Here is a 25,889-nt window from a genome sequence, read left to right on the forward strand (position 1 = left end):
GTCAGGCGAGGCGAGGCGAGGCTCCTGGCAGAGATGAGGCGAGGTGAGGCGAGGCAAGGCTCCTGGCAGAGGTGAGGCGAGGTGAGGCGAGGCAAGGGTCCTGGCAGAGGTGAGGCGAGGCTCCTGGCAGAGGCGAGGCGAGGCGAGGCTCCTAGCAGACTCGAGGCGAGGCGAGGCTCCTAACAGAGGTGTGGCGAGGCTCCTGACAGAGGGGATGCGAGGCGAGGCGAGGCAAGGCTCCTGGCAGAGGTGAGGTGAGGCGAGGCGAGGCTCCTGGCACAGGTGAGGCGAGGCGAGGCTCCTAGCAGACTCGAGGCGAGGCGAGGCTCCTAACAGAGGTGTGGCGAGGCTCCTGACAGAGGGGATGCGAGGCGAGGCGAGGCAAGGCTCCTGGCAGAGGTGAGGCGAGGCGAGGCGAGGCTCCTGGCAGAGGTGAGGCGAGGCGAGGCGAGGCTCCCGGCAGAGGTGAGGCGAGGCGAGGCTCCTAGCAGAGGTGAGGCGAGGCTCCTGGCAGAGGCGAGGCGAGGCTCCTAACAGAGGCGAGGCAAGGCTCCTGGCAGAGGCGAGGCAAGGCGAGGCTCCTGGCAGAGGTGAGGCAAGGCGAGGCTCCTGGCAGTGATGAGGCGAGGCGAGTCTCCTGGCAGAGGTGAGGCGAGGCGAGGCGAGGCACCTGGCAGAGGTGAGGCGAGGCGAGGCTCCTGGCAGAGGTGAGGCGAGGCGAGGTGAGGCTCCTGGCAGAGGTGAGGCGAGGCGAGGCGAGGCTCCTGACAGAGGTGAGGCGAGGCGAGGTGAGGCTCCTGGCAGAGGTGAGGCGAGGCGAGGTGAGGCTCCCGGCAGAGGTGAGGCGAGGCGAGGCTCCTAGCAGAGGTGAGGCGAGGCTCCTGGCAGAGGCGAGGCGAGGCTCCTAACAGAGGCGAGGCTCCTGGCAGAGGTGAGGCAAGGCGAGGCTCCTGGCAGTGATGAGGCGAGGCGAGTCTCCTGGCAGAGGTGAGGCGAGGCGAGGCGAGGCACCTGGCAGAGGTGAGGCGAGGCGAGGCTCCTGGCAGAGGTGAGGCGAGGCGAGGTGAGGCTCCTGGCAGAGGTGAGGCGAGGCGAGGCGAGGCTCCTGACAGAGGTGAGGCGAGGCGAGGCGAGGCTCCTGGCAGAGGTGAGCTGAGGCGAGGGAAGGCTCCTGGCAGAGGGGAGGCGAGGCTCCTTGTGGAAGGGAGGTGAAGCTCCTGGCAGAGGGGAGGCAAAGCGAGGCTCCTAGCAGAGGTGAGGCGAGGCAAGGCTCCTAACAGAGGTGAGGCGATGCTCCTGGCAGAGGTGAGGTGAGGCGAGGCGAGGCTCCTGGCAGTGATGAGGCGAGGCGAGTCTCCTGGCAGAGGTGAGGCGAGGCGAGGCGAGGCTCCTGGCAGAGGCGAGGCGAGGCGAGGCTCCTAGCAGACTCGAGGCGAGGCGAGGCTCCTAACAGAGGTGTGGCGAGGCTCCTGACAGAGGGGATGCGAGGCGAGGCGAGGCAAGGCTCCTGGCAGAGGTGAGGCGAGGCGAGGCGAGGCTCCTGGCACAGGTGAGGCGAGGCGAGGCTCCTAGCAGACTCGAGGCGAGGCGAGGCTCCTAACAGAGGTGTGGCGAGGCTCCTGACAGAGGGGATGCGAGGCGAGGCGAGGCAAGGCTCCTGGCAGAGGTGAGGCGAGGCGAGGCGAGGCTCCTGGCAGAGGTGAGGCGAGGCGAGGCGAGGCTCCCGGCAGAGGTGAGGCGAGGCGAGGCGAGGCTCCTGGCAGAGGTGAGGCGAGGCGAGGCGAGGCTCCCGGCAGAGGTGAGGCGAGGCGAGGCTCCTAGCAGAGGTGAGGCGAGGCTCCTGGCAGAGGCGAGGCGAGGCTCCTAACAGAGGCGAGGCAAGGCTCCTGGCAGAGGCGAGGCAAGGCGAGGCTCCTGGCAGAGGTGAGGCAAGGCGAGGCTCCTGGCAGTGATGAGGCGAGGCGAGTCTCCTGGCAGAGGTGAGGCGAGGCGAGGCGAGGCACCTGGCAGAGGTGAGGCGAGGCGAGGCTCCTGGCAGAGGTGAGGCGAGGCGAGGCGAGGCTCCTGGCAGAGGTGAGGCGAGGCGAGGCGAGGCTCCTGACAGAGGTGAGGCGAGGCGAGGCGAGGCTCCTGGCAGAGGTGAGCTGAGGCGAGGGAAGGCTCCTGGCAGAGGGGAGGCGAGGCTCCTTGTGGAAGGGAGGTGAAGCTCCTGGCAGAGGGGAGGCAAAGCGAGGCTCCTAGCAGAGGTGAGGCGAGGCAAGGCTCCTAACAGAGGTGAGGCGATGCTCCTGGCAGAGGTGAGGTGAGGCGAGGCAAGGCTCCTGGCAGAGGGGAGGCGAGGCTCCTGGTGGAAGGGAGGTGAAGCTCCTGGCAGAGGGGAGGCAAAGCGAGGCTCCTAGCAGAGGTGAGGCGAGGCAAGGCTCCTAACAGAGGTGAGGCGATGCTCCTGGCAGAGGTGAGGCGAGGCGAGGCTCTTGGCAGAGGTGAGGCGAGGCGAGGCGAGGCTCCTGGCAGAGGCGAGGCGAGGCTCCTGGCAGAGGTGAGGTGAGGCGAGGCAAGGCTACTGGCAGAGTTGAGGCGAGGCGAGGCAAGGCTCCTGGCAGAGGTGAGGCGAGGCGAGGCGAGGCAAGGCTCCTGGCAGAGGTGAGGCAAGGCTCCGGGCAGAGGCGAGGCAAGGCGAGGTTCCTAGCAGAGGCGAGGCGAGGCGAGGCTCCTGGCAGAGGTGTGGCGAGGCTCCTGGCAGAGGGGAGGCGAGGCTCCTGGCAGAGGGGAGACCAGGCGAGGCTCCTAGCAGAGGTGAGGTGAGGCGAGGCTCCTAACAGAGGTGAGGCGAGGCTCCTGGCAGAGGTGAGGCGAGGCGAGGTTCCTGGCAGAGGTGAGGCGAGGCGAGGCTCCTGGCAGAGGTGAGGCGAGGCGAGACGAGGCTCCTGGCAGAGGTGAGGCGAGGCGAGGCGAGGCTCCTGGCAGAGGTGAGGCGAGGCGAGGCGAGTCTCCTGGCAGAGGTGAGGCGAGGCGAGGCGAGGCTGCTAGCAGAGGTGAGGCGAGGCGAGAAGAGGCTCCTAGCAGAGGTGAGGCGAGGCTCCTGGCTGAGGTGAGGCGAGGTGAGGCGAGGCTCCTGGCAGAGGTGAGGCGAGGCGAGGCTCCTGGCAGAGGCGAGGCGAGGCGAGCCTCCTGGCAGAGGCGAGGCGAGGCTCCTGGCAGAGGTGAGGTGGGGCGAGGCAGGGATCCTGGCAGAGTTGAGGCGAGGCGAGGCAAGGCTCCTGGCAGAGGTGAGGCGAGGCGAGGCGAGGCAAGGCTCCTGGCAGAGGTGAGGCAAGGCTCCGGGCAGAGGCGAGGCAAGGCGAGGTTCCTAGCAGAGGCGATGCGAGGCGAGGCTCCTAACAGAGGTGTGGCGAGGCTCCTGGCAGAGGGGAGGCGAGGCTCCTGGCAGAAGGGAGGCGAAGCTCCTGGCAGAGGGGAGGCGAGGCGAGGCTCCTAACAGAGGTGAGGCGAGGCTCCTGGCAGAGGTGAGGCGAGGCGAGGCTCCTGGCAAAGGTGAGGCGAGGCGAGGCGAGGCTCCTGGCAGAGGTGAGGCGAGGCGAGACGAGGCTCCTGGCAGAGGTGAGGCGAGGCGAGGCGAGGCTCCTGGCAGAGGTGAGGCGAGGCGAGGCGAGTCTCCTGGCAGAGGTGTGGCAAGGCTCCTGGCAGAGGTGAGGCAAGGCTCCTGGCAGAGGTGTGGCGAGGCTCCTGGCAGAGGGGAGGCGAGACTCCTGGCAGAGGGGAGGCGAGGCGAGGCTCCTGGCAGAGGCGTGGCAAGTCGAGGCTCCTGGCAGAGGTGAGGCGAGGCGAGGCTCCTGGCAGAGGTGAGGCGAGGCGAGGCGAGGCGAGTCGAGGCTCCTGGCAGAGGTGAGGCGAGGCGAGGCAAGGCTCCTGGCAGAGGTGAGGCGAGGCGAGGCGAGGCTCCTGGCAGAGGTGAGGCGAGGTGAGGCAAGGCTCCTGGCAGAGGTGTGGCGAGGCTCCTGGCAGAGGCGAGGCGAGACTCCTGGCAGAGGGGAGGCGAGGCGAGGCTCCTGGCAGAGGCGAGGCAAGGCGAGGCTCCTGGCAGAGGCGAGGTGAGGCTCCTGGCAGAGGTGATGCGAGGCGAGGCTCCTGGCAGAGGTGAGGCAAGGCGAGGCAAGGCACCTGGCAGAGGCGAGGCGAGGCTCCTGGCAGAGGTGAGGCGAGGCGAGGCGAGGCTGCTGGCAGAAGTGAGGCGAGGCGAGGTGAGGCGAGGCTCCTGGCAGAGATGAGGCGAGGCTCCTGGCACAGGTGAGGCGAGGCGAGGCGAGGCTCCTGGCACAGGTGAGGCGAGGCGAGGCGAGGCTCCTGGCACAGGTGAGGCGAGGCGAGGCGAGGCTCCTGGCAGAGGGGAGGCGAGGCTCCCGGTGGAAGGGAGGTGAAGCTCCTGGCAGAGGGGAGGCAAAGCGAGGCTCCTAGCAGAGGTGAGGCGAGGCAAGGCTCCTAACAGAGGTGAGGCGATGCTCCTGGCAGAGGTGAGGTGAGGCGAGGCAAGGCTCCTGGCAGAGGGGAGGCGAGGCTCCTGGTGGAAGGGAGGTGAAGCTCCTGGCAGAGGGGAGGCAAAGCGAGGCTCCTAGCAGAGGTGAGGCGAGGCAAGGCTCCTAACAGAGGTGAGGCGATGCTCCTGGCAGAGGTGAGGTGAGGCGAGGCGAGGCTCCTGGCAGTGATGAGGCGAGGCGAGTCTCCTGGCAGAGGTGAGGCGAGGCGAGGCGAGGCTCCTGGCAGAGGCGAGGCGAGGCGAGGCTCCTAGCAGACTCGAGGCGAGGCGAGGCTCCTGGCAGAGGGGAGGCGAGGCTCCCGGTGGAAGGGAGGTGAAGCTCCTGGCAGAGGGGAGGCAAAGCGAGGCTCCTAGCAGAGGTGAGGCGAGGCAAGGCTCCTAACAGAGGTGAGGCGATGCTCCTGGCAGAGGTGAGGTGAGGCGAGGCAAGGCTCCTGGCAGAGGGGAGGCGAGGCTCCTGGTGGAAGGGAGGTGAAGCTCCTGGCAGAGGGGAGGCAAAGCGAGGCTCCTAGCAGAGGTGAGGCGAGGCAAGGCTCCTAACAGAGGTGAGGCGATGCTCCTGGCAGAGGTGAGGTGAGGCGAGGCGAGGCTCCTGGCAGTGATGAGGCGAGGCGAGTCTCCTGGCAGAGGTGAGGCGAGGCGAGGCGAGGCTCCTGGCAGAGGCGAGGCGAGGCGAGGCTCCTAGCAGACTCGAGGCGAGGCGAGGCTCCTAACAGAGGTGTGGCGAGGCTCCTGACAGAGGGGATGCGAGGCGAGGCGAGGCAAGGCTCCTGGCAGAGGTGAGGCGAGGCGAGGCGAGGCTCCTGGCACAGGTGAGGCGAGGCGAGGCTCCTAGCAGACTCGAGGCGAGGCGAGGCTCCTAACAGAGGTGTGGCGAGGCTCCTGACAGAGGGGATGCGAGGCGAGGCGAGGCAAGGCTCCTGGCAGAGGTGAGGCGAGGCGAGGCGAGGCTCCTGGCAGAGGTGAGGCGAGGCGAGGCGAGGCTCCCGGCAGAGGTGAGGCGAGGCGAGGCGAGGCTCCCGGCAGAGGTGAGGCGAGGCGAGGCGAGGCTCCCGGCAGAGGTGAGGCGAGGCGAGGCTCCTAGCAGAGGTGAGGCGAGGCTCCTGGCAGAGGCGAGGCGAGGCTCCTAACAGAGGCGAGGCAAGGCTCCTGGCAGAGGCGAGGCAAGGCGAGGCTCCTGGCAGAGGTGAGGCAAGGCGAGGCTCCTGGCAGTGATGAGGCGAGGCGAGTCTCCTGGCAGAGGTGAGGCGAGGCGAGGCGAGGCACCTGGCAGAGGTGAGGCGAGGCGAGGCTCCTGGCAGAGGTGAGGCGAGGCGAGGTGAGGCTCCTGGCAGAGGTGAGGCGAGGCGAGGCGAGGCTCCTGACAGAGGTGAGGCGAGGCGAGGCGAGGCTCCTGGCAGAGGTGAGCTGAGGCGAGGGAAGGCTCCTGGCAGAGGGGAGGCGAGGCTCCTTGTGGAAGGGAGGTGAAGCTCCTGGCAGAGGGGAGGCAAAGCGAGGCTCCTAGCAGAGGTGAGGCGAGGCAAGGCTCCTAACAGAGGTGAGGCGATGCTCCTGGCAGAGGTGAGGTGAGGCGAGGCAAGGCTCCTGGCAGAGGGGAGGCGAGGCTCCTGGTGGAAGGGAGGTGAAGCTCCTGGCAGAGGGGAGGCAAAGCGAGGCTCCTAGCAGAGGTGAGGCGAGGCAAGGCTCCTAACAGAGGTGAGGCGATGCTCCTGGCAGAGGTGAGGCGAGGCGAGGCTCTTGGCAGAGGTGAGGCGAGGCGAGGCGAGGCTCCTGGCAGAGGCGAGGCGAGGCTCCTGGCAGAGGTGAGGTGAGGCGAGGCAAGGCTACTGGCAGAGTTGAGGCGAGGCGAGGCAAGGCTCCTGGCAGAGGTGAGGCGAGGCGAGGCGAGGCAAGGCTCCTGGCAGAGGTGAGGCAAGGCTCCGGGCAGAGGCGAGGCAAGGCGAGGTTCCTAGCAGAGGCGAGGCGAGGCGAGGCTCCTGGCAGAGGTGTGGCGAGGCTCCTGGCAGAGGGGAGGCGAGGCTCCTGGCAGAGGGGAGACCAGGCGAGGCTCCTAGCAGAGGTGAGGTGAGGCGAGGCTCCTAACAGAGGTGAGGCAAGGCTCCTGGCAGAGGTGAGGCGAGGCGAGGCTCCTGGCAGAGGTGAGGCGAGGCGAGGCTCCTGGCAGAGGTGAGGCGAGGCGAGACGAGGCTCCTGGCAGAGGTGAGGCGAGGCGAGGCGAGGCTCCTGGCAGAGGTGAGGCGAGGCGAGGCGAGTCTCCTGGCAGAGGTGAGGCGAGGCGAGGCGAGGCTGCTAGCAGAGGTGAGGCGAGGCGAGAAGAGGCTCCTAGCAGAGGTGAGGCGAGGCTCCTGGCAGAGGTGAGGCGAGGTGAGGCGAGGCTCCTGGCAGAGGTGAGGCGAGGCGAGTCTCCTGGCAGAGGTGAGGCGAGGCGAGGCGAGGCACCTGGCAGAGGTGAGGCGAGGCGAGGCTCCTGGCAGAGGTGAGGCGAGGCGAGGTGAGGCTCCTGGCAGAGGTGAGGCGAGGCGAGGCGAGGCTCCTGACAGAGGTGAGGCGAGGCGAGGTGAGGCTCCTGGCAGAGGTGAGGCGAGGCGAGGTGAGGCTCCCGGCAGAGGTGAGGCGAGGCGAGGCTCCTAGCAGAGGTGAGGCGAGGCTCCTGGCAGAGGCGAGGCGAGGCTCCTAACAGAGGCGAGGCTCCTGGCAGAGGTGAGGCAAGGCGAGGCTCCTGGCAGTGATGAGGCGAGGCGAGTCTCCTGGCAGAGGTGAGGCGAGGCGAGGCGAGGCACCTGGCAGAGGTGAGGCGAGGCGAGGCTCCTGGCAGAGGTGAGGCGAGGCGAGGTGAGGCTCCTGGCAGAGGTGAGGCGAGGCGAGGCGAGGCTCCTGACAGAGGTGAGGCGAGGCGAGGCGAGGCTCCTGGCAGAGGTGAGCTGAGGCGAGGGAAGGCTCCTGGCAGAGGGGAGGCGAGGCTCCTTGTGGAAGGGAGGTGAAGCTCCTGGCAGAGGGGAGGCAAAGCGAGGCTCCTAGCAGAGGTGAGGCGAGGCAAGGCTCCTAACAGAGGTGAGGCGATGCTCCTGGCAGAGGTGAGGTGAGGCGAGGCGAGGCTCCTGGCAGTGATGAGGCGAGGCGAGTCTCCTGGCAGAGGTGAGGCGAGGCGAGGCGAGGCTCCTGGCAGAGGCGAGGCGAGGCGAGGCTCCTAGCAGACTCGAGGCGAGGCGAGGCTCCTAACAGAGGTGTGGCGAGGCTCCTGACAGAGGGGATGCGAGGCGAGGCGAGGCAAGGCTCCTGGCAGAGGTGAGGCGAGGCGAGGCGAGGCTCCTGGCACAGGTGAGGCGAGGCGAGGCTCCTAGCAGACTCGAGGCGAGGCGAGGCTCCTAACAGAGGTGTGGCGAGGCTCCTGACAGAGGGGATGCGAGGCGAGGCGAGGCAAGGCTCCTGGCAGAGGTGAGGCGAGGCGAGGCGAGGCTCCTGGCAGAGGTGAGGCGAGGCGAGGCGAGGCTCCCGGCAGAGGTGAGGCGAGGCGAGGCGAGGCTCCTGGCAGAGGTGAGGCGAGGCGAGGCGAGGCTCCCGGCAGAGGTGAGGCGAGGCGAGGCTCCTAGCAGAGGTGAGGCGAGGCTCCTGGCAGAGGCGAGGCGAGGCTCCTAACAGAGGCGAGGCAAGGCTCCTGGCAGAGGCGAGGCAAGGCGAGGCTCCTGGCAGAGGTGAGGCAAGGCGAGGCTCCTGGCAGTGATGAGGCGAGGCGAGTCTCCTGGCAGAGGTGAGGCGAGGCGAGGCGAGGCACCTGGCAGAGGTGAGGCGAGGCGAGGCTCCTGGCAGAGGTGAGGCGAGGCGAGGCGAGGCTCCTGGCAGAGGTGAGGCGAGGCGAGGCGAGGCTCCTGACAGAGGTGAGGCGAGGCGAGGCGAGGCTCCTGGCAGAGGTGAGCTGAGGCGAGGGAAGGCTCCTGGCAGAGGGGAGGCGAGGCTCCTTGTGGAAGGGAGGTGAAGCTCCTGGCAGAGGGGAGGCAAAGCGAGGCTCCTAGCAGAGGTGAGGCGAGGCAAGGCTCCTAACAGAGGTGAGGCGATGCTCCTGGCAGAGGTGAGGTGAGGCGAGGCAAGGCTCCTGGCAGAGGGGAGGCGAGGCTCCTGGTGGAAGGGAGGTGAAGCTCCTGGCAGAGGGGAGGCAAAGCGAGGCTCCTAGCAGAGGTGAGGCGAGGCAAGGCTCCTAACAGAGGTGAGGCGATGCTCCTGGCAGAGGTGAGGCGAGGCGAGGCTCTTGGCAGAGGTGAGGCGAGGCGAGGCGAGGCTCCTGGCAGAGGCGAGGCGAGGCTCCTGGCAGAGGTGAGGTGAGGCGAGGCAAGGCTACTGGCAGAGTTGAGGCGAGGCGAGGCAAGGCTCCTGGCAGAGGTGAGGCGAGGCGAGGCGAGGCAAGGCTCCTGGCAGAGGTGAGGCAAGGCTCCGGGCAGAGGCGAGGCAAGGCGAGGTTCCTAGCAGAGGCGAGGCGAGGCGAGGCTCCTGGCAGAGGTGTGGCGAGGCTCCTGGCAGAGGGGAGGCGAGGCTCCTGGCAGAGGGGAGACCAGGCGAGGCTCCTAGCAGAGGTGAGGTGAGGCGAGGCTCCTAACAGAGGTGAGGCGAGGCTCCTGGCAGAGGTGAGGCGAGGCGAGGTTCCTGGCAGAGGTGAGGCGAGGCGAGGCTCCTGGCAGAGGTGAGGCGAGGCGAGACGAGGCTCCTGGCAGAGGTGAGGCGAGGCGAGGCGAGGCTCCTGGCAGAGGTGAGGCGAGGCGAGGCGAGTCTCCTGGCAGAGGTGAGGCGAGGCGAGGCGAGGCTGCTAGCAGAGGTGAGGCGAGGCGAGAAGAGGCTCCTAGCAGAGGTGAGGCGAGGCTCCTGGCTGAGGTGAGGCGAGGTGAGGCGAGGCTCCTGGCAGAGGTGAGGCGAGGCGAGGCTCCTGGCAGAGGCGAGGCGAGGCGAGCCTCCTGGCAGAGGCGAGGCGAGGCTCCTGGCAGAGGTGAGGTGGGGCGAGGCAGGGATCCTGGCAGAGTTGAGGCGAGGCGAGGCAAGGCTCCTGGCAGAGGTGAGGCGAGGCGAGGCGAGGCAAGGCTCCTGGCAGAGGTGAGGCAAGGCTCCGGGCAGAGGCGAGGCAAGGCGAGGTTCCTAGCAGAGGCGATGCGAGGCGAGGCTCCTAACAGAGGTGTGGCGAGGCTCCTGGCAGAGGGGAGGCGAGGCTCCTGGCAGAAGGGAGGCGAAGCTCCTGGCAGAGGGGAGGCGAGGCGAGGCTCCTAACAGAGGTGAGGCGAGGCTCCTGGCAGAGGTGAGGCGAGGCGAGGCTCCTGGCAAAGGTGAGGCGAGGCGAGGCGAGGCTCCTGGCAGAGGTGAGGCGAGGCGAGACGAGGCTCCTGGCAGAGGTGAGGCGAGGCGAGGCGAGGCTCCTGGCAGAGGTGAGGCGAGGCGAGGCGAGTCTCCTGGCAGAGGTGTGGCAAGGCTCCTGGCAGAGGTGAGGCAAGGCTCCTGGCAGAGGTGTGGCGAGGCTCCTGGCAGAGGGGAGGCGAGACTCCTGGCAGAGGGGAGGCGAGGCGAGGCTCCTGGCAGAGGCGTGGCAAGTCGAGGCTCCTGGCAGAGGCGAGGCGAGGCTCCTGGCAGAGGTGAGGCGAGGCGAGGCTCCTGGCAGAGGTGAGGCGAGGCGAGGCGAGGCGAGGCGAGTCGAGGCTCCTGGCAGAGGTGAGGCGAGGCGAGGCAAGGCTCCTGGCAGAGGTGAGGCGAGGCGAGGCGAGGCTCCTGGCAGAGGTGAGGCGAGGTGAGGCAAGGCTCCTGGCAGAGGTGTGGCGAGGCTCCTGGCAGAGGCGAGGCGAGACTCCTGGCAGAGGGGAGGCGAGGCGAGGCTCCTGGCAGAGGCGAGGCAAGGCGAGGCTCCTGGCAGAGGCGAGGTGAGGCTCCTGGCAGAGGTGATGCGAGGCGAGGCTCCTGGCAGAGGTGAGGCAAGGCGAGGCAAGGCACCTGGCAGAGGCGAGGCGAGGCTCCTGGCAGAGGTGAGGCGAGGCGAGGCGAGGCTGCTGGCAGAAGTGAGGCGAGGCGAGGTGAGGCGAGGCTCCTGGCAGAGATGAGGCGAGGCTCCTGGCACAGGTGAGGCGAGGCGAGGCGAGGCTCCTGGCACAGGTGAGGCGAGGCGAGGCGAGGCTCCTGGCACAGGTGAGGCGAGGCGAGGCGAGGCTCCTGGCAGAGGGGAGGCGAGGCTCCCGGTGGAAGGGAGGTGAAGCTCCTGGCAGAGGGGAGGCAAAGCGAGGCTCCTAGCAGAGGTGAGGCGAGGCAAGGCTCCTAACAGAGGTGAGGCGATGCTCCTGGCAGAGGTGAGGTGAGGCGAGGCAAGGCTCCTGGCAGAGGGGAGGCGAGGCTCCTGGTGGAAGGGAGGTGAAGCTCCTGGCAGAGGGGAGGCAAAGCGAGGCTCCTAGCAGAGGTGAGGCGAGGCAAGGCTCCTAACAGAGGTGAGGCGATGCTCCTGGCAGAGGTGAGGTGAGGCGAGGCGAGGCTCCTGGCAGTGATGAGGCGAGGCGAGTCTCCTGGCAGAGGTGAGGCGAGGCGAGGCGAGGCTCCTGGCAGAGGCGAGGCGAGGCGAGGCTCCTAGCAGACTCGAGGCGAGGCGAGGCTCCTAACAGAGGTGTGGCGAGGCTCCTGACAGAGGGGATGCGAGGCGAGGCGAGGCAAGGCTCCTGGCAGAGGTGAGGCGAGGCGAGGCGAGGCTCCTGGCACAGGTGAGGCGAGGCGAGGCTCCTAGCAGACTCGAGGCGAGGCGAGGCTCCTAACAGAGGTGTGGCGAGGCTCCTGACAGAGGGGATGCGAGGCGAGGCGAGGCAAGGCTCCTGGCAGAGGTGAGGCGAGGCGAGGCGAGGCTCCTGGCAGAGGTGAGGCGAGGCGAGGCGAGGCTCCCGGCAGAGGTGAGGCGAGGCGAGGCGAGGCTCCCGGCAGAGGTGAGGCGAGGCGAGGCGAGGCTCCCGGCAGAGGTGAGGCGAGGCGAGGCTCCTAGCAGAGGTGAGGCGAGGCTCCTGGCAGAGGCGAGGCGAGGCTCCTAACAGAGGCGAGGCAAGGCTCCTGGCAGAGGCGAGGCAAGGCGAGGCTCCTGGCAGAGGTGAGGCAAGGCGAGGCTCCTGGCAGTGATGAGGCGAGGCGAGTCTCCTGGCAGAGGTGAGGCGAGGCGAGGCGAGGCACCTGGCAGAGGTGAGGCGAGGCGAGGCTCCTGGCAGAGGTGAGGCGAGGCGAGGTGAGGCTCCTGGCAGAGGTGAGGCGAGGCGAGGCGAGGCTCCTGACAGAGGTGAGGCGAGGCGAGGCGAGGCTCCTGGCAGAGGTGAGCTGAGGCGAGGGAAGGCTCCTGGCAGAGGGGAGGCGAGGCTCCTTGTGGAAGGGAGGTGAAGCTCCTGGCAGAGGGGAGGCAAAGCGAGGCTCCTAGCAGAGGTGAGGCGAGGCAAGGCTCCTAACAGAGGTGAGGCGATGCTCCTGGCAGAGGTGAGGTGAGGCGAGGCAAGGCTCCTGGCAGAGGGGAGGCGAGGCTCCTGGTGGAAGGGAGGTGAAGCTCCTGGCAGAGGGGAGGCAAAGCGAGGCTCCTAGCAGAGGTGAGGCGAGGCAAGGCTCCTAACAGAGGTGAGGCGATGCTCCTGGCAGAGGTGAGGCGAGGCGAGGCTCTTGGCAGAGGTGAGGCGAGGCGAGGCGAGGCTCCTGGCAGAGGCGAGGCGAGGCTCCTGGCAGAGGTGAGGTGAGGCGAGGCAAGGCTACTGGCAGAGTTGAGGCGAGGCGAGGCAAGGCTCCTGGCAGAGGTGAGGCGAGGCGAGGCGAGGCAAGGCTCCTGGCAGAGGTGAGGCAAGGCTCCGGGCAGAGGCGAGGCAAGGCGAGGTTCCTAGCAGAGGCGAGGCGAGGCGAGGCTCCTGGCAGAGGTGTGGCGAGGCTCCTGGCAGAGGGGAGGCGAGGCTCCTGGCAGAGGGGAGACCAGGCGAGGCTCCTAGCAGAGGTGAGGTGAGGCGAGGCTCCTAACAGAGGTGAGGCAAGGCTCCTGGCAGAGGTGAGGCGAGGCGAGGCTCCTGGCAGAGGTGAGGCGAGGCGAGGCTCCTGGCAGAGGTGAGGCGAGGCGAGACGAGGCTCCTGGCAGAGGTGAGGCGAGGCGAGGCGAGGCTCCTGGCAGAGGTGAGGCGAGGCGAGGCGAGTCTCCTGGCAGAGGTGAGGCGAGGCGAGGCGAGGCTGCTAGCAGAGGTGAGGCGAGGCGAGAAGAGGCTCCTAGCAGAGGTGAGGCGAGGCTCCTGGCAGAGGTGAGGCGAGGTGAGGCGAGGCTCCTGGCAGAGGTGAGGCGAGGCGAGGCTCCTGGCAGAGGTGAGGTGGGGCGAGGCAGGGATCCTGGCAGAGTTGAGGCGAGGCGAGGCAAGGCTCCTGGCAGAGGTGAGGCGAGGCGAGGCGAGGCAAGGCTCCTGGCAGAGGTGAGGCAAGGCTCCGGGCAGAGGCGAGGCAAGGCGAGGTTCCTAGCAGAGGCGATGCGAGGCGAGGCTCCTAACAGAGGTGTGGCGAGGCTCCTGGCAGAGGGGAGGCGAGGCTCCTGGCAGAAGGGAGGCGAAGCTCCTGGCAGAGGGGAGGCGAGGCGAGGCTCCTAACAGAGGTGAGGCGAGGCTCCTGGCAGAGGTGAGGCGAGGCGAGGCTCCTGGCAAAGGTGAGGCGAGGCGAGGCTCCTGGCAGAGGTGAGGCGAGGCGAGACGAGGCTCCTGGCAGAGGTGAGGCGAGGCGAGGCGAGGCTCCTGGCAGAGGTGAGGCGAGGCGAGGCGAGTCTCCTGGCAGAGGTGTGGCAAGGCTCCTGGCAGAGGTGAGGCAAGGCTCCTGGCAGAGGTGTGGCGAGGCTCCTGGCAGAGGGGAGGCGAGACTCCTGGCAGAGGGGAGGCGAGGCGAGGCTCCTGGCAGAGGCGTGGCAAGTCGAGGCTCCTGGCAGAGGCGAGGCGAGGCTCCTGGCAGAGGGGAGGCGAGGCGAGGCTCCTGGCAGAGGCGTGGCAAGTCGAGGCTCCTGGCAGAGGCGAGGCGAGGCTCCTGGCAGAGGTGAGGCGAGGCGAGGCGAGGCGAGGCGAGTCGAGGCTCCTGGCAGAGGTGAGGCGAGGCGAGGCGAGGCTCCTGGCAGAGGTGAGGCGAGGTGAGGCAAGGCTCCTGGCAGAGGTGTGGCGAGGCTCCTGGCAGAGGCGAGGCGAGACTCCTGGCAGAGGGGAGGCGAGGCGAGGCTCCTGGCAGAGGCGAGGCAAGGCGAGGCTCCTGGCAGAGGCGAGGTGAGGCTCCTGGCAGAGGTGATGCGAGGCGAGGCTCCTGGCAGAGGTGAGGCAAGGCGAGGCAAGGCACCTGGCAGAGGCGAGGCGAGGCTCCTGGCAGAGGTGAGGCGAGGCGAGGCGAGGCTGCTGGCAGAAGTGAGGCGAGGCGAGGTGAGGCGAGGCTCCTGGCAGAGATGAGGCGAGGCTCCTGGCACAGGTGAGGCGAGGCGAGGCGAGGCTCCTGGCACAGGTGAGGCGAGGCGAGGCGAGGCTCCTGGCACAGGTGAGGCGAGGCGAGGCGAGGCTCCTGGCAGAGGGGAGGCGAGGCTCCCGGTGGAAGGGAGGTGAAGCTCCTGGCAGAGGGGAGGCAAAGCGAGGCTCCTAGCAGAGGTGAGGCGAGGCAAGGCTCCTAACAGAGGTGAGGCGATGCTCCTGGCAGAGGTGAGGCGAGGCGAGGCTCTTGGCAGAGGTGAGGCGAGGCGAGGCGAGGCTCCTGGCAGAGGCGAGGCGAGGCTCCTGGCAGAGGTGAGGTGAGGCGAGGCAAGGCTACTGGCAGAGTTGAGGCGAGGCGAGGCAAGGCTCCTGGCAGAGGTGAGGCGAGGCGAGGCGAGGCAAGGCTCCTGGCAGAGGTGAGGCAAGGCTCCGGGCAGAGGCGAGGCAAGGCGAGGTTCCTAGCAGAGGCGAGGCGAGGCGAGGCTCCTGGCAGAGGTGTGGCGAGGCTCCTGGCAGAGGGGAGGCGAGGCTCCTGGCAGAGGGGAGACCAGGCGAAGCTCCTGGCAGAGGTGAGGTGAGGCGAGGCGAGGCTCCTAACAGAGGTGTGGCGAGGCTCCTGGCAGAGGGGAGGCGAGGCTCCTGGCAGAGGGGAGACCAGGCGAAGCTCCTGGCAGAGGTGAGGTGAGGCGAGGCTCCTAACAGAGGTGAGGCGAGGCTCCTGGCAGAGGTGAGGTGAGGCGAGGCGAGGCTCCTGGCAGAGGTGAGGCGAGGCGAGGCTCCTGGCAGAGGTGAGGTGGGGCGAGGCAGGGATCCTGGCAGAGTTGAGGCGAGGCGAGGCAAGGCTCCTGGCAGAGGTGAGGCGAGGCGAGGCGAGGCAAGGCTCCTGGCAGAGGTGAGGCAAGGCTCCGGGCAGAGGCGAGGCAAGGCGAGGTTCCTAGCAGAGGCGATGCGAGGCGAGGCTCCTAACAGAGGTGTGGCGAGGCTCCTGGCAGAGGGGAGGCGAGGCTCCTGGCAGAAGGGAGGCGAAGCTCCTGGCAGAGGGGAGGCGAGGCGAGGCTCCTAACAGAGGTGAGGCGAGGCTCCTGGCAGAGGTGAGGCGAGGCGAGGCTCCTGGCAAAGGTGAGGCGAGGCGAGGCGAGGCTCCTGGCAGAGGTGAGGCGAGGCGAGACGAGGCTCCTGGCAGAGGTGAGGCGAGGCGAGGCGAGTCTCCTGGCAGAGGTGTGGCAAGGCTCCTGGCAGAGGTGAGGCAAGGCTCCTGGCAGAGGTGTGGCGAGGCTCCTGGCAGAGGGGAGGCGAGACTCCTGGCAGAGGGGAGGCGAGGCGAGGCTCCTGGCAGAGGCGTGGCAAGTCGAGGCTCCTGGCAGAGGCGAGGCGAGGCTCCTGGCAGAGGTGAGGCGAGGCGAGGCGAGTCGAGGCTCCTGGCAGAGGTGAGGCGAGGCGAGGCAAGGCTCCTGGCAGAGGTGAGGCGAGGCGAGGCGAGGCTCCTGGCAGAGGTGAGGCGAGGTGAGGCAAGGCTCCTGGCAGAGGAGTGGCGAGGCTCCTGGCAGAGGCGAGGCGAGACTCCTGGCAGAGGGGAGGCGAGGCGAGGCTCCTGGCAGAGGCGAGGCAAGGCGAGGCTCCTGGCAGAGGCGAGGTGAGGCTCCTGGCAGAGGTGATGCGAGGCGAGGCTCCTGGCAGAGGTGAGGCAAGGCGAGGCTAGGCACCTGGCAGAGGCGAGGCGAGGCTCCTGGCAGAGGTGAGGCGAGGCGAGGCGAGGCTGCTGGCAGAAGTGAGGCGAGGCGAGGTGAGGCGAGGCTCCTGGCAGAGATGAGGCGAGGCTCCTGGCACAGGTGAGGCGAGGCGAGGCGAGGCTCCTGGCACAGGTGAGGCGAGGCGAGGCGAGGCTCCTGGCACAGGTGAGGCGAGGCGAGGCGAGGCTCCTGGCAGAGGGGAGGCGAGGCTCCCGGTGGAAGGGAGGTGAAGCTCCTGGCAGAGGGGAGGCAAAGCGAGGCTCCTAGCAGAGGTGAGGCGAGGCAAGGCTCCTAACAGAGGTGAGGCGATGCTCCTGGCAGAGGTGAGGTGAGGCGAGGCAAGGCTCCTGGCAGAGGGGAGGCGAGGCTCCTGGTGGAAGGGAGGTGAAGCTCCTGGCAGAGGGGAGGCAAAGCGAGGCTCCTAGCAGAGGTGAGGCGAGGCAAGGCTCCTAACAGAGGTGAGGCGATGCTCCTGGCAGAGGTGAGGTGAGGCGAGGCGAGGCTCCTGGCAGTGATGAGGCGAGGCGAGTCTCCTGGCAGAGGTGAGGCGAGGCGAGGCGAGGCTCCTGGCAGAGGCGAGGCGAGGCGAGGCTCCTAGCAGACTCGAGGCGAGGCGAGGCTCCTAACAGAGGTGTGGCGAGGCTCCTGACAGAGGGGATGCGAGGCGAGGCGAGGCAAGGCTCCTGGCAGAGGTGAGGCGAGGCGAGGCGAGGCTCCTGGCACAGGTGAGGCGAGGCGAGGCTCCTAGCAGACTCGAGGCGAGGCGAGGCTCCTAACAGAGGTGTGGCGAGGCTCCTGACAGAGGGGATGCGAGGCGAGGCGAGGCAAGGCTCCTGGCAGAGGTGAGGCGAGGCGAGGCGAGGCTCCTGGCAGAGGTGAGGCGAGGCGAGGCGAGGCTCCCGGCAGAGGTGAGGCGAGGCGAGGCGAGGCTCCCGGCAGAGGTGAGGCGAGGCGAGGCGAGGCTCCCGGCAGAGGTGAGGCGAGGCGAGGCTCCTAGCAGAGGTGAGGCGAGGCTCCTGGCAGAGGCGAGGCGAGGCTCCTAACAGAGGCGAGGCAAGGCTCCTGGCAGAGGCGAGGCAAGGCGAGGCTCCTGGCAGAGGTGAGGCAAGGCGAGGCTCCTGGCAGTGATGAGGCGAGGCGAGTCTCCTGGCAGAGGTGAGGCGAGGCGAGGCGAGGCACCTGGCAGAGGTGAGGCGAGGCGAGGCTCCTGGCAGAGGTGAGGCGAGGCGAGGTGAGGCTCCTGGCAGAGGTGAGGCGAGGCGAGGCGAGGCTCCTGACAGAGGTGAGGCGAGGCGAGGCGAGGCTCCTGGCAGAGGTGAGCTGAGGCGAGGGAAGGCTCCTGGCAGAGGGGAGGCGAGGCTCCTTGTGGAAGGGAGGTGAAGCTCCTGGCAGAGGGGAGGCAAAGCGAGGCTCCTAGCAGAGGTGAGGCGAGGCAAGGCTCCTAACAGAGGTGAGGCGATGCTCCTGGCAGAGGTGAGGTGAGGCGAGGCAAGGCTCCTGGCAGAGGGGAGGCGAGGCTCCTGGTGGAAGGGAGGTGAAGCTCCTGGCAGAGGGGAGGCAAAGCGAGGCTCCTAGCAGAGGTGAGGCGAGGCAAGGCTCCTAACAGAGGTGAGGCGATGCTCCTGGCAGAGGTGAGGCGAGGCGAGGCTCTTGGCAGAGGTGAGGCGAGGCGAGGCGAGGCTCCTGGCAGAGGCGAGGCGAGGCTCCTGGCAGAGGTGAGGTGAGGCGAGGCAAGGCTACTGGCAGAGTTGAGGCGAGGCGAGGCAAGGCTCCTGGCAGAGGTGAGGCGAGGCGAGGCGAGGCAAGGCTCCTGGCAGAGGTGAGGCAAGGCTCCGGGCAGAGGCGAGGCAAGGCGAGGTTCCTAGCAGAGGCGAGGCGAGGCGAGGCTCCTGGCAGAGGTGTGGCGAGGCTCCTGGCAGAGGGGAGGCGAGGCTCCTGGCAGAGGGGAGACCAGGCGAGGCTCCTAGCAGAGGTGAGGTGAGGCGAGGCTCCTAACAGAGGTGAGGCAAGGCTCCTGGCAGAGGTGAGGCGAGGCGAGGCTCCTGGCAGAGGTGAGGCGAGGCGAGGCTCCTGGCAGAGGTGAGGCGAGGCGAGACGAGGCTCCTGGCAGAGGTGAGGCGAGGCGAGGCGAGGCTCCTGGCAGAGGTGAGGCGAGGCGAGGCGAGTCTCCTGGCAGAGGTGAGGCGAGGCGAGGCGAGGCTGCTAGCAGAGGTGAGGCGAGGCGAGAAGAGGATCCTAGCAGAGGTGAGGCGAGGCTCCTGGCAGAGGTGAGGCGAGGTGAGGCGAGGCTCCTGGCAGAAGTGAGGCGAGGCGAGGCTCCTGGCAGAGGTGAGGTGGGGCGAGGCAGGGATCCTGGCAGAGTTGAGGCGAGGCGAGGCAAGGCTCCTGGCAGAGGTGAGGCGAGGCGAGGCGAGGCAAGGCTCCTGGCAGAGGTGAGGCAAGGCTCCGGGCAGAGGCGAGGCAAGGCGAGGTTCCTAGCAGAGGCGATGCGAGGCGAGGCTCCTAACAGAGGTGTGGCGAGGCTCCTGGCAGAGGTGAGGCGAGGCGAGGCTCCTGGCAGAGGTGAGGTGGGGCGAGGCAGGGATCCTGGCAGAGTTGAGGCGAGGCTCCTGGCAGAAGGGAGGCGAAGCTCCTGGCAGAGGGGAGGCGAGGCGAGGCTCCTAACAGAGGTGAGGCGAGGCTCCTGGCAGAGGTGAGGCGAGGCGAGGCTCCTGGCAAAGGTGAGGCGAGGCGAGGCGAGGCTCCTGGCAGAGGTGAGGCGAGGCGAGACGAGGCTCCTGGCAGAGGTGAGGCGAGGCGAGGCGAGGCTCCTGGCAGAGGTGAGGCGAGGCGAGGCGAGTCTCCTGGCAGAGGTGTGGCAAGGCTCCTGGCAGAGGTGAGGCAAGGCTCCTGGCAGAGGTGTGGCGAGGCTCCTGGCAGAGGGGAGGCGAGACTCCTGGCAGAGGGGAGGCGAGGCGAGGCTCCTGGCAGAGGCGTGGCAAGTCGAGGCTCCTGGCAGAGGCGAGGCGAGGCTCCTGGCAGAGGGGAGGCGAGGCGAGGCTCCTGGCAGAGGCGTGGCAAGTCGAGGCTCCTGGCAGAGGCGAGGCGAGGCTCCTGGCAGAGGTGAGGCGAGGCGAGGCTCCTGGCAGAGGTGAGGCGAGGCGAGGCGAGGCGAGGCGAGTCGAGGCTCCTGGCAGAGGTGAGGCGAGGCGAGGCAAGGCTCCTGGCAGAGGTGAGGCGAGGCGAGGCGAGGCTCCTGGCAGAGGTGAGGCGAGGTGAGGCAAGGCTCCTGGCAGAGGTGTGGCGAGGCTCCTGGCAGAGGCGAGGCGAGACTCCTGGCAGAGGGGAGGCGAGGCGAGGCTCCTGGCAGAGGCGAGGCAAGGCGAGGCTCCTGGCAGAGGCGAGGTGAGGCTCCTGGCAGAGGTGATGCGAGGCGAGGCTCCTGGCAGAGGTGAGGCAAGGCGAGGCAAGGCACCTGGCAGAGGCGAGGCGAGGCTCCTGGCAGAGGTGAGGCGAGGCGAGGCGAGGCTGCTGGCAGAAGTGAGGCGAGGCGAGGTGAGGCGAGGCTCCTGGCAGAGATGAGGCGAGGCTCCTGGCACAGGTGAGGCGAGGCGAGGCGAGGCTCCTGGCACAGGTGAGGCGAGGCGAGGCGAGGCTCCTGGCACAGGTGAGGCGAGGCGAGGCGAGGCTCCTGGCACAGGTGAGGCGAGGCGAGGCGAGGCTCCTGGCAGAGGGGAGGCGAGGCTCCCGGTGGAAGGGAGGTGAAGCTCCTGGCAGAGGGGAGGCAAAGCGAGGCTCCTAGCAGAGGTGAGGCGAGGCAAGGCTCCTAACAGAGGTGAGGCGATGCTCCTGGCAGAGGTGAGGCGAGGCGAGGCTCTTGGCAGAGGTGAGGCGAGGCGAGGCGAGGCTCCTGGCAGAGGCGAGGCGAGGCTCCTGGCAGAGGTGAGGTGAGGCGAGGCAAGGCTACTGGCAGAGTTGAGGCGAGGCGAGGCAAGGCTCCTGGCAGAGGTGAGGCAAGGCTCCGGGCAGAGGCGAGGCAAGGCGAGGTTCCTAGCAGAGGCGAGGCGAGGCGAGGCTCCTGGCAGAGGTGTGGCGAGGCTCCTGGCAGAGGGGAGGCGAGGCTCCTGGCAGAGGGGAGACCAGGCGAAGCTCCTGGCAGAGGTGAGGTGAGGCGAGGCGAGGCTCCTAACAGAGGTGTGGCGAGGCTCCTGGCAGAGGGGAGGCGAGGCTCCTGGCAGAGGGGAGACCAGGAGAAGCTCCTGGCAGAGGTGAGGTGAGGCGAGGCTCCTAACAGAGGTGAGGCGAGGCTCCTGGCAGAGGTGAGGCGAGGCGAGGCTCCTGGCAGAGGTGAGGCGAGGCGAGGCGAGGCTCCTGGCAGAGGTGAGGCGAGGCGAGGCTCCTGGCAGAGGTGAGGCGAGGCGAGACCAGGCTCCTGGCAGAGGTGAGGCGAGGCGAGGCGAGGCTCCTGGCAGAGGTGAGGCGAGGCGAGGCGAGGCTCCTGGCAGAGGTGAGGCGAGGCGAGGCGAGTCTCCTGGCAGAGGTGAGGCGAGGCGAGGCGAGGCTGCTAGCAGAGGTGAGGCGAGGCGAGAAGAGGCTCCTGGCAGAGGTGAGGCGAGGCTCCTGGCAGAGGTGAGGCGAGGTGAGGCGAGGCTCCTGGCAGAGGTGAGGCGAGGCGAGGCTCCTGGCAGAGGCGAGGCGAGGCGAGCCTCCTGGCAGAGGCGAGGCGAGGCTCCTGGCAGAGGTGAGGTGGGGCGAGGCAAGGATCCTGGCAGAGTTGAGGCGAGGCGAGGCAAGGCTCCTGGCAGAGGTGAGGCGAGGCGAGGCGAGGCAAGGCTCCTGGCAGAGGTGAGGCGAGGCTCCTGGCAGAGGTGAGGCGAGGTGAGGCGAGGCTCCTGGCAGAGGTGAGGCGAGGCGAGGCTCCTGGCAGAGGCGAGGCGAGGCGAGCCTCCTGGCAGAGGCGAGGCGAGGCTCCTGGCAGAGGTGAGGTGGGGCGAGGCAAGGATCCTGGCAGAGTTGAGGCGAGGCGAGGCAAGGCTCCTGGCAGAGGTGAGGCGAGGCGAGGCGAGGCAAGGCTCCTGGCAGAGGTGAGGCAAGGCTCCGGGCAGAGGCGAGGCAAGGCGAGGTTCCTAGCAGAGGCGATGCGAGGCGAGGCTCCTAACAGAGGTGTGGCGAGGCTCCTGGCAGAGGGGAGGCGAGGCTCCTGGCAGAAGGGAGGCGAAGCTCCTGGCAGAGGGGAGGCGAGGCGAGGCTCCTAACAGAGGTGAGGCGAGGCTCCTGGCAGAGGTGAGGCGAGGCGAGGCTCCTGGCAAAGGTGAGGCGAGGCGAGGCGAGGCTCCTGGCAGAGGTGAGGCGAGGCGAGACGAGGCTCCTGGCAGAGGTGAGGCGAGGCGAGGCGAGGCTCCTGGCAGAGGTGAGGCGAGGCGAGGCGAGTCTCCTGGCAGAGGTGTGGCAAGGCTCCTGGCAGAGGTGAGGCAAGGCTCCTGGCAGAGGTGTGGCGAGGCTCCTGGCAGAGGGGAGGCGAGACTCCTGGCAGAGGGGAGGCGAGGCGAGGCTCCTGGCAGAGGCGTGGCAAGTCGAGGCTCCTGGCAGAGGCGAGGCGAGGCTCCTGGCAGAGGTGGGGCGAGGCGAGGCTCCTGGCAGAGGTGAGGCGAGGCGAGGCGAGGCGAGGCGAGTCGAGGCTCCTGGCAGAGGTGAGGCGAGGCGAGGCAAGGCTCCTGGCAGAGGTGAGGCGAGGCGAGGCGAGGCTCCTGGCAGAGGTGAGGCGAGGTGAGGCAAGGCTCCTGGCAGAGGTGTGGCGAGGCTCCTGGCAGAGGGGAGGCGAGACTCCTGGCAGAGGGGAGGCGAGGCGAGGCTCCTGGCAGAGGCGAGGCAAGGCGAGGCTCCTGGCAGAGGCGAGGTGAGGCTCCTGGCAGAGGTGATGCGAGGCGAGGCTCCTGGCAGAGGTGAGGCAAGGCGAGGCAAGGCACCTGGCAGAGGCGAGGCGAGGTTCCTGGCAGAGGTGAGGCGAGGCGAGGCGAGGCTGCTGGCAGAAGTGAGGCGAGGCGAGGTGAGACGAGGCTCCTGGCAGAGATGAGGCGAGGCTCCTGGCACAGGTGAGGCGAGGCGAGGCGAGGCTCCTGGCACAGGTGAGGCGAGGCGAGGCGAGGCTCCTGGCACAGGTGAGGCGAGGCGAGGCGAGGCAAGGCTCCTGGCAGAGGTGAGGCAAGGCTCCGGGCAGAGGCGAGGCAAGGCGAGGTTCCTAGCAGAGGCGAGGCGAGGCGAGGCTCCTGGCAGAGGTGTGGCGAGGCTCCTGGCAGAGGGGAGGCGAGGCTCCTGGCAGAGGGGAGACCAGGCGAGGCTCCTAGCAGAGGTGAGGTGAGGCGAGGCTCCTAACAGAGGTGAGGCGAGGCTCCTGGCAGAGGTGAGGCGAGGCGAGGCTCCTGGCAGAGGTGAGGCGAGGCGAGACGAGGCTCCTGGCAGAGGTGAGGCGAGGCGAGGCGAGGCTCCTGGCAGAGGTGAGGCGAGGCGAGGCGAGTCTCCTGGCAGAGGTGAGGCGAGGCGAGGCGAGGCTGCTAGCAGAGGTGAGGCGAGGCGAGAAGAGGCTCCTAGCAGAGGTGAGGCGAGGCTCCTGGCAGAGGTGAGGCGAGGTGAGGCGAGGCTCCTGGCAGAGGTGAGGCGAGGCGAGGCTCCTGGCAGAGGCGAGGCGAGGCGAGCCTCCTGGCAGAGGCGAGGCGAGGCTCCTGGCAGAGGTGAGGTGGGGCGAGGCAGGGATCCTGGCAGAGTTGAGGCGAGGCGAGGCAAGGCTCCTGGCAGAGGTGAGGCGAGGCGAGGCGAGGCAAGGCTCCTGGCAGAGGTGAGGCAAGGCTCCGGGCAGAGGCGAGGCAAGGCGAGGTTCCTAGCAGAGGCGATGCGAGGCGAGGCTCCTAACAGAGGTGTGGCGAGGCTCCTGGCAGAGGGGAGGCGAGGCTCCTGGCAGAAGGGAGGCGAAGCTCCTGGCAGAGGGGAGGCGAGGCGAGGCTCCTAACAGAGGTGAGGCGAGGCTCCTGGCAGAGGTGAGGCGAGGCGAGGCTCCTGGCAAAGGTGAGGCGAGGCGAGGCGAGGCTCCTGGCAGAGGTGAGGCGAGGCGAGACGAGGCTCCTGGCAGAGGTGAGGCGAGGCGAGGCGAGGCTCCTGGCAGAGGTGAGGCGAGGCGAGGCGAGTCTCCTGGCAGAGGTGTGGCAAGGCTCCTGGCAGAGGTGAGGCAAGGCTCCTGGCAGAGGTGTGGCGAGGCTCCTGGCAGAGGGGAGGCGAGACTCCTGGCAGAGGGGAGGCGAGGCGAGGCTCCTGGCAGAGGCGTGGCAAGTCGAGGCTCCTGGCAGAGGCGAGGCGAGGCTCCTGGCAGAGGGGAGGCGAGGCGAGGCTCCTGGCAGAGGCGTGGCAAGTCGAGGCTCCTGGCAGAGGCGAGGCGAGGCTCCTGGCAGAGGTGAGGCGAGGCGAGGCTCCTGGCAGAGGTGAGGCAAGGCGAGGCGAGGCGAGTCGAGGCTCCTGGCAGAGGTGAGGCGAGGCGAGGCAAGGCTCCTGGCAGAGGTGAGGCGAGGCGAGGCGAGGCTCCTGGCAGAGGTGAGGCGAGGTGAGGCAAGGCTCCTGGCAGAGGCGAGGCGAGACTCCTGGCAGAGGGGAGGCGAGGCGAGGCTCCTGGCAGAGGCGAGGCAAGGCGAGGCTCCTGGCAGAGGCGAGGTGAGGCTCCTGGCAGAGGTGATGCGAGGCGAGGCTCCTGGCAGAGGTGAGGCAAGGCGAGGCAAGGCACCTGGCAGAGGCGAGGCGAGGCTCCTGGCAGAGGTGAGGCGAGGCGAGGCGAGGCGAGGCTGCTGGCAGAAGTGAGGCGAGGCGAGGTGAGGCGAGGCTCCTGGCAGAGATGAGGCGAGGCTCCTGGCACAGGTGAGGCGAGGCGAGGCGAGGCTCCTGGCACAGGTGAGGCGAGGCGAGGCGAGGCTCCTGGCACAGGTGAGGCGAGGCGAGGCGAGGCTCCTGGCAGAGGGGAGGCGAGGCTCCCGGTGGAAGGGAGGTGAAGCTCCTGGCAGAGGGGAGGCAAAGCGAGGCTCCTAGCAGAGGTGAGGCGAGGCAAGGCTCCTAACAGAGGTGAGGCGATGCTCCTGGCAGAGGTGAGGCGAGGCGAGGCTCTTGGCAGAGGTGAGGCGAGGCGAGGCGAGGCTCCTGGCAGAGTCGAGGCGAGGCTCCTGGCAGAGGTGAGGTGAGGCGAGGCAAGGCTACTGGCAGAGTTGAGGCGAGGCGAGGCAAGGCTCCTGGCAGAGGTGAGGCGAGGCGAGGCGAGGCAAGGCTCCTGGCAGAGGTGAGGCAAGGCTCCGGGCAGAGGCGAGGCAAGGCGAGGTTCCTAGCAGAGGCGAGGCGAGGCGAGGCTCCTGGCAGAGGTGTGGCGAGGCTCCTGGCAGAGGGGAGGCGAGGCTCCTGGCAGAGGGGAGACCAGGCGAAGCTCCTGGCAGAGGTGAGGTGAGGCGAGGCGAGGCTCCTAACAGAGGTGTGGCGAGGCTCCTGGCAGAGGGGAGGCGAGGCTCCTGGCAGAGGGGAGACCAGGCGAAGCTCCTGGCAGAGGTGAGGTGAGGCGAGGCTCCTAACAGAGGTGAGGCGAGGCTCCTGGCAGAGGTGAGGCGAGGCTCCTAACAGAGGTGAGGCGAGGCTCCTGGCAGAGGTGAGGCGAGGCGAGGCTCCTGGCAGAGGTGAGGCGAGGCGAGGCGAGGCTCCTGGCAGAGGTGAGGCGAGGCGAGGTTCCTGGCAGAGGTGAGGCGAGGCGAGACGAGGCTCCTGGCAGAGGTGAGGCGAGGCGAGGCGAGGCTCCTGGCAGAGGTGAGGCGAGGCGAGGCGAGGCTCCTGGCAGAGGTGAGGCGAGGCGAGGCGAGTCTCCTGGCAGAGGTGAGGCGAGGCGAGGCGAGGCTGCTAGCAGAGGTGAGGCGAGGCGAGAAGAGGCTCCTGGCAGAGGTGAGGCGAGGCTCCTGGCAGAGGTGAGGCGAGGTGAGGCGAGGCTCCTGGCAGAGGTGAGGCGAGGCGAGGCTCCTGGCAGAGGCGAGGCGAGGCGAGCCTCCTGGCAGAGGCGAGGCGAGGCTCCTGGCAGAGGTGAGGTGGGGCGAGGCAAGGATCCTGGCAGAGTTGAGGCGAGGCGAGGCAAGGCTCCTGGCAGAGGTGAGGCGAGGCGAGGCGAGGCAAGGCTCCTGGCAGAGGTGAGGCAAGGCTCCGGGCAGAGGCGAGGCAAGGCGAGGTTCCTAGCAGAGGCGATGCGAGGCGAGGCTCCTAACAGAGGTGTGGCGAGGCTCCTGGCAGAGGGGAGGCGAGGCTCCTGGCAGAAGGGAGGCGAAGCTCCTGGCAGAGGGGAGGCGAGGCGAGGCTCCTAACAGAGGTGAGGCGAGGCGAGGCTCCTGGCAAAGGTGAGGCGAGGCGAGGCTCCTGGCAAAGGTGAGGCGAGGCGAGGCGAGGCTCCTGGCAGAGGTGAGGCGAGGCGAGACGAGGCTCCTGGCAGAGGTGAGGCGAGGCGAGGCGAGGCTCCTGGCAGAGGTGAGGCGAGGCGAGGCGAGTCTCCTGGCAGAGGTGTGGCAAGGCTCCTGGCAGAGGTGAGGCAAGGCTCCTGGCAGAGGTGTGGCGAGGCTCCTGGCAGAGGGGAGGCGAGACTCCTGGCAGAGGGGAGGCGAGGCGAGGCTCCTGGCAGAGGCGTGGCAAGTCGAGGCTCCTGGCAGAGGCGAGGCGAGGCTCCTGGCAGAGGTGAGGCGAGGCGAGGCTCCTGGCAGAGGTGAGGCGAGGCGAGGCGAGGCGAGTCGAGGCTCCTGGCAGAGGTGAGGCGAGGCGAGGCAAGGCTCCTGGCAGAGGTGAGGCGAGGCGAGGCGAGGCTCCTGGCAGAGGTGAGGCGAGGTGAGGCAAGGCTCCTGGCAGAGGTGTGGCGAGGCTCCTGGCAGAGGGGAGGCGAGACTCCTGGCAGAGGGGAGGCGAGGCGAGGCTCCTGGCAGAGGCGAGGCAAGGCGAGGCTCCTGGCAGAGGCGAGGTGAGGCTCCTGGCAGAGGTGATGCGAGGCGAGGCTCCTGGCAGAGGTGAGGCAAGGCGAGGCAAGGCACCTGGCAGAGGCGAGGCGAGGCTCCTGGCAGAGGTGAGGCGAGGCGAGGCGAGGCTGCTGGCAGAAGTGAGGCGAGGCGAGGTGAGACGAGGCTCCTGGCAGAGATGAGGCGAGGCTCCTGACACAGGTGAGGCGAGGCG

Source organism: Hypanus sabinus, chromosome 6 (assembly GCF_030144855.1).
Source record: "Hypanus sabinus isolate sHypSab1 chromosome 6, sHypSab1.hap1, whole genome shotgun sequence".
NCBI classification, from domain to species: domain Eukaryota; kingdom Metazoa; phylum Chordata; class Chondrichthyes; order Myliobatiformes; family Dasyatidae; genus Hypanus; species Hypanus sabinus.